The 15,140-nt window shown below is 49.2% G+C and overlaps 1 protein-coding gene across 1 annotated transcript in view; it reads left to right on the top strand.

Moving 5' to 3' along the window:
- The window catches only part of astn1 (astrotactin 1), a 3,287,998-nt gene that overhangs the window by 208,299 nt on the left and 3,064,559 nt on the right, over positions 1-15,140 (top strand). The gene's annotated exons all lie outside the window — the stretch shown is intronic.

Here is a 15,140-nt window from a genome sequence, read left to right as displayed (position 1 = left end):
GAAGACAGGAGCAGGAGTAGGCTATTCGGCCCTTCGAGCCTGCTCCGCCATTCAATGAGATCATGGCTGATCATCCAAATTCAGTACCCGGTCCCTGCCTTCTCCCCATATCCCTTGATCCCTTTAGCCTTAAGAAATATATCCAACTCTTTCTTGAATATACTTAATGAACTGGCCTCCACCGCCCTCTGTGGTAGAGAATTCCACAGGTTCACCACTCTCTGGGTGAAGAAATTCCTCCTCATTTCAGTCCTAAATGGCTTACCACTTATCCTTAGACTATGACCCCTGGTTCTGGACTCCCCGGCCATCAGAAACATCCTTCCTGCATCTAGTCTGTCTCCTTGCAGCGGGCGTGTTTCTGACAAGATGGGAAACAGGAGCCAGAAGCAATAGTGCTGGGGAAACCACTATAAAAATAGGATGAGCAAGGCAGTTAACAGGCTCTTAACTGCCTTACCTACCTGTCCCACCGGTTCCCATCGGGTCAGTTTGGGAGTGGCTGACCCGACACGAAAATCGCGTGGGGGTGGGATGGAGGCGGGTTGGCAGTCTGAAGCCATTTCTTCCAATTTTCGCCGCCAACCCGCCTCCAAATCCGCCTCCTCAGGGCTATTAAAATCAAGCCCTAAGAGTCAGTCAGAAAATTTGCAAAATTAACCATAATCTCATTACTCCACAAGCCATAAATCAAACATCCTATTATCACCCGAGGTGGTATTAATTAAGCAGTATTTAATAATATTGTGTAATTATCAGTGGGTCAAAAGTAGAATGATTCAGAGAGTAATTAAGAAACACTGAAATCTTACACAGATTACATTACCTATGTATCTTACTTGAGACCAACACTGTATTTTCCATCTGCACACAGCCACCAAGGGGTCTCATACCCCTACACGCTTGTAAAATTATACAGTGTAAACCAAATTTACAATCACTTTTTTTTTACATCATAAGTTATTGCAAAATGTTGCAATCTTAGTTACACAATGTAATCAAAATGATCCCAAACACGGAGAGGGTCCTACGCCTCTGCTCAACTTGGTGTTGTCACAAACTGGTCCCAAGCACGGAGAGGATCCTATGCCTCTGCTCAACTTGGGGCTGCAACACAAAATACAAAAAATCATTAAACAACATGCTTAAATGAACCCCGATCATCACGTGCCGATGATGGGTTGCGAAATTCGAGTGGGCATTGCTCCTCCCACTCGGGCAGTAAAAGTACCTTCCACCCCCCTTTGATCATCTTAAACTTTAAAACAGGCAGAATGGATTTACAGACCAGCCTGCTCCGCCAGCCCCGAGCCGTTCCCTTGTCCTTTCGTGGAGGCGGGGTACCCCTCATGTTTAAAATTACCTTGGCACAGACCGAGACCGGGGAGTATGGGATCTCATGACTCCCAGTCCCTCTCCCTCCCGTCTTCCCTCGACTGGCTGCAGAAAATGATGGGTGCCTGTGTGGCGGCTCTCCCTGGCCCCACACTGATCCGGCTACCCACTCATCCTTCCCAGCCACACTTATCCTCTTTGCCCGTGGGCCCCCGGGTGAGTTCCTCCCTCCCCCGACCGCACCCACGCGACTCTTGGGTCTCCCCCTCCTCTATGCAATCATTCCCGGGCCATCACCACCCACCCCCGGGGAACGCGTCCCTATCACAAGGCGCCCGCGCTTCCCCATCATGACTCCTCAACAGCGAGGTCTCCCGCAGGTGAACTTCGGTCAGGATAGTGCTGGGTTGGGGGCCGTGCCCCACCCAGCTGGGGCCATCTCCTCCCCGTAGGAGGAGTAGGCAAGTTCCTCCGGACCCTGTCCGGTTTTTCCCGAAGATCGCTGCGGGGTCTCCTGGATTCGTCCAGTGGCGAGGTGATCCCCAACATTCTGTCTCCATATCTTCATTCGGTGTCCAGCTCGGGCTGGGCGAACATGGCTGCTTCATTTTCCAATCTCCTGTAAAAACTTAAAAGGACACGCAGCCAGGTCTCACGGACCTGCTGCCTTAGGTGGAGACATGGTCGGGTCCCTCGACCTCGGACCAAAATACAAACGTTCGGCACACATGTAAACTTAAACCCTTTAAACTTCCAGTTAAATCAACAAAACTTAAAATACACCTTAAAGCAAGCTATATACACACACATAGCTATAATTCAAATGCCGCCCGTCTCCGGACGGCCAGGCTAATCTCTGGCACTGTCGCAGATTGCTGCTGGCTGCAGCGAAGGTGGACTGCCTCCTGTCTCTGGTCCCTCGCAGCTTATGGCTGTTGAGTGGGGGCCTCTGTTCTCTGGCTTCTCCCTGGCGCGGGAGACCACCCTACTCCACTGTAAAGTGGGTGACCATGCTTTCTTAGGCTGGGGCACCCGCTGAGACCTTCTGAGGGGTGTCTCTCTGGGGGAAACTTTGGCTGGCGGACCCTGAGCTTGGGTCACAGCCCCAGCTGGCTGGGAACCTTCTCCCCCATGTCCAAATAGCCCGCACTGTATAATGTACCTGGCAGCCTGCCGGTGCAAATCTCTCTCTGGGTTTGTCTGCTCTTCCCTGCCCACTCCTGTGCTGGGGGCAGGTATACTCTCACCACCCGCTGCTGGTGGCTGGAAATTTTCCTCCCCATGTTTAAAACCTGGTGTCAGCTCCCTCCCTATGTCTCCTGCAAGAGGGATTGCTATCCCTGCCCCCGCAGGGTCCCACATCCAGGGGGGGGACCACTCTAGAAGCGGGCTGGGAAGCTGGTCCCTTTAAACAGGCCACAGTGCCTGTCTTTACAGGCGGTGAACTTGAACTTGCCTTGTACAATTTGCATTGGTTGACGTGGAACCACTTTGTGCACCAGGGTAGTTTTACAGCATAGACCATGGGGCTGGCCCTATCCACTGTACTATAGGGTCCCATGTAGAGTGGCTCTAAACTTCCCACCCGGGCATAGTTTCTTACCATCACTAGGTCTCCTATCTCCCACTGGTGGCTCTTGCTAGGCTCGAGCAGCAGCCCGTTATTCCGATGCTGCTTCCCCATGCTGTCTGCTGCCTGCCCATAAATCCGTTTGAGGTGTTCTAGGAGGTTTCGGGCGAATTTATCCCGGTTTATTTCCTGCAGTTGTCCTTCGGTGAGAATTGGGGCGAGGACATGAGTGGGGGTCCTCATAACTCTGCCGGTCATGAGCTCATGTGGTGAATGCCCTGTACTTTTGGACTGACTGGCCCAGATCCCCATGAGGATCAGAGGTAGGGTCTCTGCCCATTTATGGGGCGACCCCACGACCTCTTTCCTCAATCTTTCTTTAAGGGTACGGTTCATACGCTCCACAATCCCTGAAGACCGTGGGTTGTAGGCGACATGCCACTTCCCTTGAATACCAAGCAGCCTGAGGGTGTTCTGCATGACTTGGCCAGTAAAATGGCCTCCCTGGTCAGACTCCACGAACTGGGGCAGTCCCCACCGCGAGAACACCTCCTTCACCAAGATCTTTGCAGTCCCCATTGCTGTGGCCGTCCTGCAGGGGAAGGCTTCCACCCACTTGGAAAACGCATCCACCAGGACGAGGCAGTACTTATAGCCTCCCTGGGTGGTGGGCAAGGGCCCTATATAGTCGATCTGGATCGACTGCCATGGCCCCTCGACCCTCCTAATGTGTCCCATGGGCACCTTCCTTTTGTGGGGATCGGGATTATTTGCTGCACACACAAGACAGCTAGCACAGAACTCGCGGACATCATCCCGGAGTTCTGGCCACCATCCCGCCTGTCCCACCCATTGCCAGGTGGTCTCCGGCCCGGGGTGTCCCGCTCCCGGCCCCTCATGGGCCAGCTGAAGGAACTCCCTCCGGTGCTGCTGGGGTACTACCCACTGTTCCCCCCTGAACAGCATGCCTTCCCTTATGGAGAGGGTGGCTGCGCCGTAAGGGCCTTCTAACTTCCTGCCCTCCATCACTGCACTCATGACAACCTTCAGGACTGGGTCCTGGGCTTGGACCGTCCTAAGATCTGGGGCTAACACTACCCCTGAGCTCCCTTGGGCCCCATCCCTACCTCTGACTGCCGCCACGGGCCCAGACTCGTACGGGTCCCAGAAAGTGCCGGCGTGTGCGCCCTCTTTGGCCAGCATGTCGGCTTGCTGGTTACCCTGGCTGCGGGGCTCTGTGGAGGAATGGGCCTTCACCTTATGGATGAAAACAGCACCTTCCTCCCCCACAGCTGCCAGGATTTTCTCCAGTAGGGGCTTTGCTGTCAAGGGCTTCCCGTCGGCGGAGGTATACCCACGACGGGACCAGATGGCCAGGTACTCTGTACACGAGTTGCAAGTGAACATACTGTCAGAGCAAATCGTATACGGGGTAGGGAAGATGTCGGGGTGTGTGACCACGTACATCACTGCGGACAGTTCAGCCTGCTGGGCACTCATGGTGTTAGGAAGCCTGATTGCCAAGGCAACGTCTGCCGTTGGGTCAAAAATCCCGCAACCCATGAGTCGTACTCCAGCGGATACCATGCTGGAACCGTCTACATAGATCTCACGGCCTGAGGGATGTATCCCGGCCCGTAAACCTATATCCACCTCCCATACCCCTTCTATGGAACACCGATGGGCTGTTCCAGGATATACCATATTGGCCGCAAGCTTTGGCTCGCAAAGGCCCCTTACCCTCAGATCCATCTGTGAGAGGAGGAGGGTCCAGCGCGCAATGCGGGCACTGCTCACTGTCCCATCTTTAATCCTCCCATCCAGAAGCATCTGGGTGGGTGTGTGGTGTGTGAGGAGGGTGATGGGAGAGGTGCCTGTGAAAACCAAAGATCTTTTCACAGCCCAATGTGTGGCCAAAAGTGCCATTCACAGTTGGAGTAGCTCCTCTCCACATCTGTGAGGACTCTGGAGGAGTAGACCACGGGCCTTAGCCTGCCGTGCCGCTCCTGGAGCAGCACAGCACTGAGACTATCCCCGCTGGCCGCTACCTCCAAGAAGAACTCCCTTTTCCCATCTATTGCTCCTAGGGCTGGTGCAGTCTGCAAGTCTCCTTTTAACTTAACAAATGCCGCTTGGCATCCCTCATCCCAGGACCACTCCACCCCCTTGTGTAGGAGACGGAGCAGAGAGGCCGCTGTGGCTGCATAGTCCTCTATAAAATCCCTGCAGTACCCCGTCAATCCCAGGAACGACCTCACCCCTCTTACTGAATTGGGAATCGGTAACTCCTGGACCGCTTCCCTCCTTGCCTCTTTCTCCAGCACGGATGGTCAAACCCAGGAATTTGACCTCCTGCTGGCCGATCTGTGCTTTCTTTGGGTTTACCTTGAAACCCCTTTTCCTAAGTAGCTCCAGCAGTTCGGCTAATAGTGGACCGTGCTCCTCTCCTGAATCAGTGAACAGGAGCAGGTCATCCACGTATTGAACCAACTGTGTGGGCTGGCTGAAATCTTTTAAACTATCTGCCATACACTGGTGGAAGATGCTGGGGCTGTTATGAAAACCTTGTGGCAAGCAGTTCCACGTGTACTGTTGCCCCTTAAAGGTAAAAGCGAACTTGTATTGATCCTCCCTCCTTAAAGGGATGGACCAAAACCCGTTAGAAATATCCAGCACCGTGAAAACGGTAGCGGATGCTGGAATACTTCCTATCAGGCCGGCAACTGCTGCCACCGTGGGTGCACAGGCTGGGATATTGCTGTTAAGCACCCGATAGTCCACCGTGGCTCTCCACGTATTGTCCGGTTTTCTGACCGGCCAAAGCGGAGAGTTAACATGGGTGGCTATGGGCCTCAACACTCCTTGCTGCACCAAAGAGGCCATGGCTGCCTCCATGTCAGGTTCCACCTCCTTGGGGAAATTATACTGCTTTTGGGGCCGGGCCATGGGATCCCCATCCACTCTAACCTCAAACCCTGTGACCCTCCCGCAGTCGTGTTTGTGTGTGGCAAACGCAGCTAGATTAGCCTGCACAACTGTCTGGAATTCCCCCGGGACACCCTCGACCATGAGCTCGAGGTTGTAACCTTCTTTAGGCTTCACAGTACACGGTCCCTTTCCCTTCCTTGCGGGGGATGATTACTACACCTCCCTCTCCACCCGTATTGGCTCCCCACAGGCAATGATTGCGGAGATCCACGAGGATCCCGTGGTCCACCAGGAAGTCGGCTCCTAGGATCCCCTTTCCTCCCTCCGCCTCCCACCTTGCCAGGACACACGTCCATTCGGTCCGGATCGTGCCCAGGCGGATTGAGAGTGGCTTGGAGTATACTCCCGCCTGCTCCTGACCAGTGAATCCCGATAGTATGTATGGAACCCCGTTAGACAGAGGTGAGGTGGTGGGATTATCCGTATGGATCACGGTGCATGATGCCCCCGTATCCAATAGATAAATCCCTGTAACATCCTCTACCTCCATCTGTACAAGCGGTCTGTTCCATTCATCATACCGGAGATTACACAGACGGACAGGCTGCACGGGCTCTAGTCATAGTGGGGAGGCAGAGGTGGGCGAGGGGGCGGCAGCACCACTGATGGCTGCTACCTTTCCCTGGTTGGTCAGGAGAGACCACATTGCTTCCAGTAGCGGCTCGACTGAGGCGGGGGAAATTCCTGTCTCTACGCTCTGGACTGGGGCTGTGGGATTTTTTCCCTTGCTATCCTTCCAGGGATTCTTACAGTCTTTTCTCCAGTGACTGTCTTTCCCACACCCATAGCAATTTAACCTAGCCTGGGAGGGACTGTTCCCCTCCTGGTGCCACTCTTTCTTATACGGAGCCTCAGGTTTAACCTTGTGGACTTTACCCTTTTGCTGGGGGCTCTCACTATTCCTCCCATTTCTAAATGCTACCATGAGTTGCCGGATTACAGTTGCTTCGGTTGCTAGGGGGTCTCGGGGGTCAAACCAAGCATCGGCCTTTGCTCTTATCTGGGGCAGGCAATTGTACACCAGGCAACGAAGCCATTGGGTCCGCTGCTGCTGGTTCAGCTGTGCCCTATCTTGTCCCCCTGCACAGGCATGGTTGTAGACTGGCCACAGCCTGTCTGCAAATGCCTGTGGGGTCTCCCCTTCCTGCTGCTTCATTTTACCTATGCGATCAAACGGATTGCCGTCGTTCGCACCCATGGCTTCCAGTATTTCCTCCTTCATGTTCTCAAAACCCTTCTGCCCTCTCTTGGCGTCATTGGAAAGGGTCTGATAGAGCCTGCTATCCACAGAGAAAAGCAACATTCTGGCTTTCTCTGCATCATCACAGCCGTTAACACCAGCTGCCTGGTCTACTTGTTGGAAGTGCATTGAGGGGTCTCCCTTTTCAGAGAGCATGGGAATATGGTTCACCATGCCTCTGAGCTGTGGGGTATCATCAGGTATGAGAAAGGTATTCTGAACAGCCCCTGGGTTATCATTCACGGGCTGACCATACCTCCGTTGTCTGAGGGGGTACACTGGTCCTGGTCCCCGCCTGCCTAGCGGGACCTGCTGGCGTTCTACCACCCCATTGTCCACCCCTCCTTGCTGCCCGAGCTCCCCAACACCCGGAGCTGTGGGCTGCTGTCTTCGGATCTCTAATTCCCTAGCCAGCCTTTCCCTGGTTGTTGCCTCTAGGGCGGTTTGATTTGGGCTGCCAGTAAAATCCAGCTGACCTGCCTTCGGGCTGATCACGCAAATCATTCCCCTTGCTATCTTTAAAGCCACGTTAAGGCTTTCTATCTCTGCCCTACAGGGGCCATGATCTGCTTCACCAAACCTGGCATTCTCTTCTCGCAGTCTCATCTCATTTTCCCTGGCCTCAGTGATTTGGTACTTTAGGAATTCTATCTCGTTTCTCGCATGGCTCTCTCCCTCGCTTGCTTCTTGGGTGAGGTGTGCATTCTCCTCTTGTAGCCTCATCTCTCTGTCCCTCGCCTCTGTGACTTCCTGCACAAGGCGCTCTATAAATGCCTGGCATTTCGTGACCTCTAGTGTGAGGCGTGCATTCTCTTCCCGCACCCTCATACCACTAGCTCTGGCCTCATACACCTCTCTGAGGCGTTCTACCTCCGCCTGGCATTTTTCAAGCTGGGACTCCCGATTCTTGGCCTCTTTAAACTCCTCCTGCTCTCCCATCTCACCCTTCCTAGCCCAGCCACCTATACCCCGATAGGTCAGCTTACACACTGCCGCTAACATCCGCAGGGCTGCCCACAGACTGAAAGCAAGAAAGACAATAACTGATGCTTTCTCTAGATCCAGACCACTTATCATATCAAAAACGGCCTGCAGTCCTGCCCGCGGTCGCCATTGTAAGGGTGTGGGGGCTTCTTTAAACTGGTTTAAAGTAATTTTCCTGGTCTTGCAGGACCAATTCCAATAAAACCAATTTTAAAACAGCGGTTTCCAATCGCTACCCCACCTTCCAGTTCTGAGTGCAGGGCTTATAATTATTGATATTAAAACAGACACGTAGTTTGGATGAGAGAAAAAAATCAAGTTTTATTAACTAAAAGAAACTATAATCAAAATATCAAACTATACCACACGAACACAGTAATTACAGTAAAACTATATAACAGGGGGTTGCCGACGGCGAAAACGAGGGATACAATGGCTACAATGTTATTTAAACAATCTTAGCAATACCCTTAAATCACCACCCCTTAACTCCTGCTAGGTTGCCTTGTTGAGGAGTCAGAAACTCTGCTCACCTGTGGTCCAGCGAAGTAAGAGGCCAGATAGCTTCTCAGCAGCTATCTTTATACCTGGTGAGGCCCCTGCCGTTCTGCCTTGCAAGGGCTGTGTGCAAAATTCTCCACCCAAAGGGTCCAATACACAAGAGAAAGCTGTGATTGGCTAACTCAAAGTGGTTAGACTGGGTTAATGTGTCTTCCGGAGCTCCCTGGGCTGAAACAAAAGAATGCAACAGCCCTATTGTCCAGTGCTGGGTGATTTAAAACCCATTCAATTGTTAAACGTTTCCCATTCAAGGTACAAAAGTCTCTTCTGCAGTTTAGATGTATCCACTCAATATACAAACAAATGCTATTAGCATTCAGTTGCTTTGTAAACAAAGCATTGTCCTTTGTCTTCATTGAACCTTACTTCCAGACACAGAAAGCTGCATTCCAAGTCCTTTGTCTTCGGCCATGTGGTGACAGCCATTTTTATCCCTGGAAATTTAAAAGCACAACGCCCAGGGATTCTTTAATCAAAAAAATTGATCTTCAGAACTGTAAATTATTGCGAATTCTTACATCACCATTTAGAAAGTACCCTGTTCTATCCTTTTTAGGTTCAAAGTGGATGACGTCACATGTGCCTAACTTGAAATCCATTTGCCACTGTTTTGCCCATTCGCTTAATCTATCAATATCTCTTTGTAATTTTATGCTTCCATCTACATGGCTTACAATATCTTTGTGTCATCATGAAAATTGGATATGTGGCTTTCTATCTCATCATCTAAGTCATTAATAAATCCGGTAAATAGTTGAGACCCCAACACAGATACCTGCGGGACACCATTAGTCACTTCCTGACAATTTGAGTACCTGCACATTATCCCCACTCTCTGTCTCCTGCTGCTCAGCCAATTTCCTAACCAGGTCAACAATTTGCCTTCAATTCCATGAAACTTCAACCTTAGTTAACAGTCTCTTATGAGGGTCTTTATCAAATGCCTTCTGGAAGTCCATATAAATAACATCTATAGACATTCCCCTGTCCACTACTTTAGTCACCTCCTCAAAAAATTCAATCAGTTTTGTCAGGCATGACCTACCTTTCACAAATCCATGCTGACTCTCTCTGATCAGCTGAAAATTTTCAAGTTCAGTTACCCTATCCTTAATTATAGCCTCTAGCAATTTCCCCACAGTAGTTGTTAGGCTAACTGGTCTATAATACCCTGGTTTCCCTCCCTGACCATTCTTAAATAGCGGAGTGACAAGCGCAATTTTCCAATCTAAAGGAATGGTTCCAGAATTGAGTGAACTTTGGAAGATTATAAATACAAACAGAAAATGCTGAAGATACTCAGCAGGTCAGGCAGCATCTGTGAAGAGAGAAACAGAGTTAACGTTTCAGGTTGATGACCTTTCATCAGAACTGAAAAAAAGCAGGAAATAGAATAGAATTTTAAGCAAGTGTAGGAGATGGGAAAGGGGGAGGGGATGAAAGAACAAAAGGGAAGGTCTGTGATAGGATAGAAGGCAGGAGAGGTTAAGAGACATTAAGAGATATTTAAGGCAAAAGGAGATGGTAATGGGACAGGTTTAGAAACAAAATATCGCTCTAGATGAAGTGTAAATTGCGCTGGCAGAATGAAAGACAGCTGCCATGTGGGAGAGAAAAAAAAGGTGTGGAAAAAAAAATATATATGCTAGGGGCCGAGGTTATGATCTGAAATTGTTGAACTCTATGTTGAGTCCAGAAGGCTGCAAAGTGCCTAATCAACAGATGAGGTGCTGTTCCTCGAGCTTACTTTTGTTTCTAGAGCCATCTTTTGTTTCTTAACCTGTACTATTATCATCTCCTTTTGCCTTGAATATCTCTTAATCTCTCCTGCCTTCTATCCTATCACAGACCTTCCCTTTTGTTCTTTCATCCCCTCCCCCTTTCCCAGCTCCTACACTTGCTTAAAAATCTGCTCCATTTCCTGCTTTTTTCCAGTTCTGAAGAAAGGTCATCGACCTGAAACATTAACTCTGTTTCTCTCTTCACAGATTCTGCTTGACCTGCTGAGTATTTCCAGCATTTTCTGTTTTTATTTCAGAATTCCAACATCTGCAGTATTTTCTTTTTGGAAGATTATATTTAGGGCATCTGCAATGTGCTCACCTACTTCCTTTGAAACGCTGGGATGGAAACCATCTGGTCCTATGGATTTGTCACGCTTTAGTGCCATTATTTTCTTCATTACTGTTATTTTGCTTACGTTAATTTTGGTGAGTCCCTGTCCCTGATTCAATAGTACTTCCTTGGGATTTCCAGCATGCTATCCTCTTGCTCTACTGTACATACTGATGTAAAGTCATTATTCAACATGTCCGCCATTTCCTTATTATCATTGACAATATCACCGCTATCAGTTTTCAAGGGGCCCACATTGCTCCTGACCACCCTCTTTTTCCTAATATAATTGTAAAAATATTTTGTGTTGATTTTGATATCCCTTGCAAGTTTCTTTTCAAACTCCCTTATTGTAGCTCTTACTCTCTGTTTTGTCACCCTTTGCTGTTCTTTGTATCCTCCCCATTCACCAGGATCCGTGATATTTTTTGCATTTTTGTATGTTTTTTTTTTAGTTTTATGCTTTCTCTTACCTCTTCAGTCATCCAGGGCTTTTTTTTTGGCAAGTAGTGCTCTTGCCCCTCAGGGGTATAAACTGGTTCTGTAACACGTTCAGTTCTTTTTTGAACATCTCCCACTGATCTTCTGTTGTTTTACCCATTAATAGATTTGCCCAGTTTACTGTGGACAGTCTCTGTCTCATCAGATTGAAGTGAGCCTTACCCCAAATCTAGAATCTCAGGGCTGGATTTTACCAACCTCGGCGGGTCCGTGGCGGGTGACGTCGGTGGCGGGTCCCGACCCCGCTGCTGTCCCCAGCCCGCTGTCCAAAATGATTTTCCCCTGATTGGGCTTGTTAAGCCCGCCCAACGCATTTGCTGGCCAATTGAAGGAAGCAGATTGGATGACGTCGTTCGGCAATGTGTCATCAGTCGCTTTCCTTAAAGGGACCATGCGTAAATTAATTTTGACATTTGTGCTGTCAGTGTTCTACAGCATTGAGGTGCTTCAAACACTGACAAGCATTGCACAGAGATGCAGGGCTGCATCCAGGCTCTCTCATGATTCCCTCCATAAGCAGGACACAAGCAGGGATGTCATCAGGAGGACCAGGCTGCAGTGGTGCAAACTTTTCAATGATCTCAGTAGATCGCGAAACATTACTGCAAAGCCACACTCAGCCTCATCCTGCTGTGCCACTCATCACATCCCCATCACGCTGCCTTCCCTACACTACTCCTGCACATCCTTACTCACACCAACCTATCTTGGACTGCCACCCATCCTGCTCTAGCTATATTATCACTTCTCCATCTCACTAGCCACCCCTCACACTCATCCTCATCCTAGTCCAATCATACCAACTAACAACACTTGTGTATTTCAGTCAATGTTCATGTGAAGTTTCTGTTAATGTGCTGTCAAACATTAAAATCTTTATTTTCAACACTTTGCATTCTTGGACAGATTTATGTGAACCTTTGGAAGTGGCTTAGTGAGTTGCAGTGAATGGTGAGACATAACAGTACACTCCGCAATGGCGATGAGTGTGAAAGGAATGGCTTGGGCATTGTAGGGATGCTTTATGGTGTTGGTGTGGGGTGGTGCATCATGTGGAAGCCAGGGTATGCAGCGTCAAGTGAAGTAAATCTGGCCATGGTGAGGCCATCCCTGGCCTCCCAGACAGCAATGTGGTCGGGTGTTGATGCTCTCTGTCATAGAGTCATAGAGTTATACAGCACGGATAGAGGCCCTTCGGCCCATCGTGTCCGCGCCGGCCATCAAGCCCTGTCTGATCTAATCCCATATTCCAACATTTGGTCCGTAGCCTTGTATGCTATGGCATTTCAAGTGCTCATCCAAATGCTTCTTAAATGTTGTGAGGGTTCCTGCCTCCACAACCCTTTCAGGCAGTGAGTTCCAGACTCCAACCACCCTCTGGGTGAAAAAGTTCTTTCTCAAATCCCCTCTAAACCTCCCGCCCTTTACCTTGAATCTATGCCCCCTAGTTATTGACCCCTCTGTCCTGTGCAGCATCAGTTGATTGCGGAGAAGGTTGGTGTTGTTGTTGGTGATGCTGGTGTGCCTGGTGCTGCTAGTATTGGGGCTGATCGTGGTGGGGTTCTGAGGACCAATGTGAGATAGTTTCAAGGGCTGGTGTAATAGATGGCAGGTGAGGTTGAGATGACAGAAGCGATCTGTCAGTGGTGAGAGAGGTTGTTCCAATGAGGTGACATTGGATACAGAGTTTGCTCCAAACACTTGCAACCTGCATAAAGCTCAATCTGTCTTCCAAATGCAGTAAGCAACAGCTTCTCAGCTAAGAAAGTGAACAGATGGGAGCTTTTATAGCACATTTGTAGCTGTCAAGTAATGAGATGATTCCATGGTCATACAACTCCCGACCTGCTTACTTGATGTGATCCCCGAGCAGCGTGGAACCCGTGGGCGACCTCGTAAAATGTAAAGGTGAATTTGAAACGCTACTTAATGGGATGTTAAAAAGGTCATAATGACCTGAATTGTCTCCCCCACCGTTCCGTGTCGGGTCTGTTCATCACTGACAGACATGACATCTGGGAAAGGCGTGTGGTGGTGGGTTGACAGCAGGGTCCCGACCCGCTGCCAAAAAAAAACATTTTCCCACCCGACCCATCCCCGAACGCACCTGCTGACCCCCCAAAAATTCCCCCCTTAGTAGCTGTTTTGCGTTTCTCCCTTTCAAACACTACTTTTAGATCAATCATGTTATGATCGCTATTAGATAAATGTTCATGCACAGTTAAGCTGTTAACTAAAGCTGGCTCATTATCATTACCAAATCTAATATGGCATAGAAACATAGAAACATAGAAGATAGGAGCAGAAGTAGGCCATTCGGCCCCTCCAGCCTGCTCCGCCATTCAATGAGATCATGACTGATCACCCAAATTCAGTACACTGTCCCTGCTTTCTCCCCATATCCCTTGATCCCTTTAGCCTTAAGAAATATATCCAACTCCTTCTTGAATATATTTAATGAATTGGCCTCTACTGCCTTCTGTGGTAGAGAATTCCACAGGTTCACCACTCTCTGGGTGAAGAAATTCCTCCTCATCTCTGTCCTAAATGGCTTACCCCTTATCCTTAGACTGTGACCCCTGGTTCTGGACTCCCCGACCATCGGGAACATCCTTCCTGCATTTAGTCTGTCCAGTCCTGTCAGAATTTTATAAGTTTCAATGAGATCCCCTCTCATTCTTCTAAACTCCAGCGAGTACAATCGACCCAATCTCTCCTCATACGTCATTCCTGCCATCCCAGGTATCAGCCTGGTGAATATTTGCTGCACTCCTTCCATGGCAAGAACATCCTTCCTCAGATAAGGCGACCAAAACTGCACACAATACTCAAGGTGTGGTCTCACCAAGGCCCTGCACAACTGCAGCAAGACATCCTTGTTCCTGTACTCAAACCCTCTCGCTTCGAAGGCCAACATACCATTTGCCTTCTTAATCGCCTGCTGCACCTGCATGCTTATCTTCAGCGACTGGTGCACAAGGACACCCAGGTTTCGTTGCACTTCCCCTTCTCCCAATCTATTGCCATTTAGATAATAATCTGCCTTCCTGTTTTTGACACCAAAGTGGATAACCTCGCATTTATCCACATTATACTGCATCTGCCATGCTTCTGCCCAATCACCCAACCTGTCCAAATCATACTGGAGTTTCTCAGCATCCTCCTCACAGCACACACGCCCACCCAGCTTTGTGTCGTCTGCAAACTTGGAGATATTACATCTTATACTCGTTGGAGTTTAGATGAGAATGAGAGGGGATTTCATTGAAACTTTTAAAATTCTGACAGGACTGGACAGACTAGATGCAGGAAGGATGTTCCCAATGGTCCGGGAGTCCAGAACCAGGGGTCACAGTCTAAGGATAAGGGGTAAGCCATTTAGGACAGAGATGAGGAGGAATTTCTTCACCCAGAGAGTGGTGAACCTGTGGAATTCTCTACCACAGAAGGCAGTCGAGGCCATTTCATTAAATATATTCAAGAAGGAGTTGGATATATTTCTTAAGGCTAAAGGGATCAAGGAATTTGGGGAGAAAGCAGGGACAGGGTACTCAATTTTGATGATCAGCCATGATCTCATTGAATGGCGGAGCAGGCTCAAGCGGCCAAATGGCCTACTCCTGCACCTATCTTTTATGGTTCTATGTTTGACGTGAACGTTATTGAAGTTGCAGGTTTATTTCATTAAAAGCCATTAAGTGCTCTTGTTACTGAGCGTATCATTAGTATACTGCAAATAGACTCTGCAGTTTAATATTACAATGTTCAAAATACTGCCCAGTTGCTTCTCATTTATAATTTGTGTAAAAATAATTCAGTAATGCTGCTCTGATTTAAGGTGATTGG

This window comes from Somniosus microcephalus, chromosome 3 (assembly GCF_052327205.1).
Source record: "Somniosus microcephalus isolate GS21.2 chromosome 3, FLI_Smic_1.0, whole genome shotgun sequence".
Classification (NCBI taxonomy): domain Eukaryota; kingdom Metazoa; phylum Chordata; class Chondrichthyes; order Squaliformes; family Somniosidae; genus Somniosus; species Somniosus microcephalus.
The sequence above is the reverse complement of the archived record's forward strand: the minus strand, read 5'-3'. Positions and strand labels throughout refer to the sequence as shown.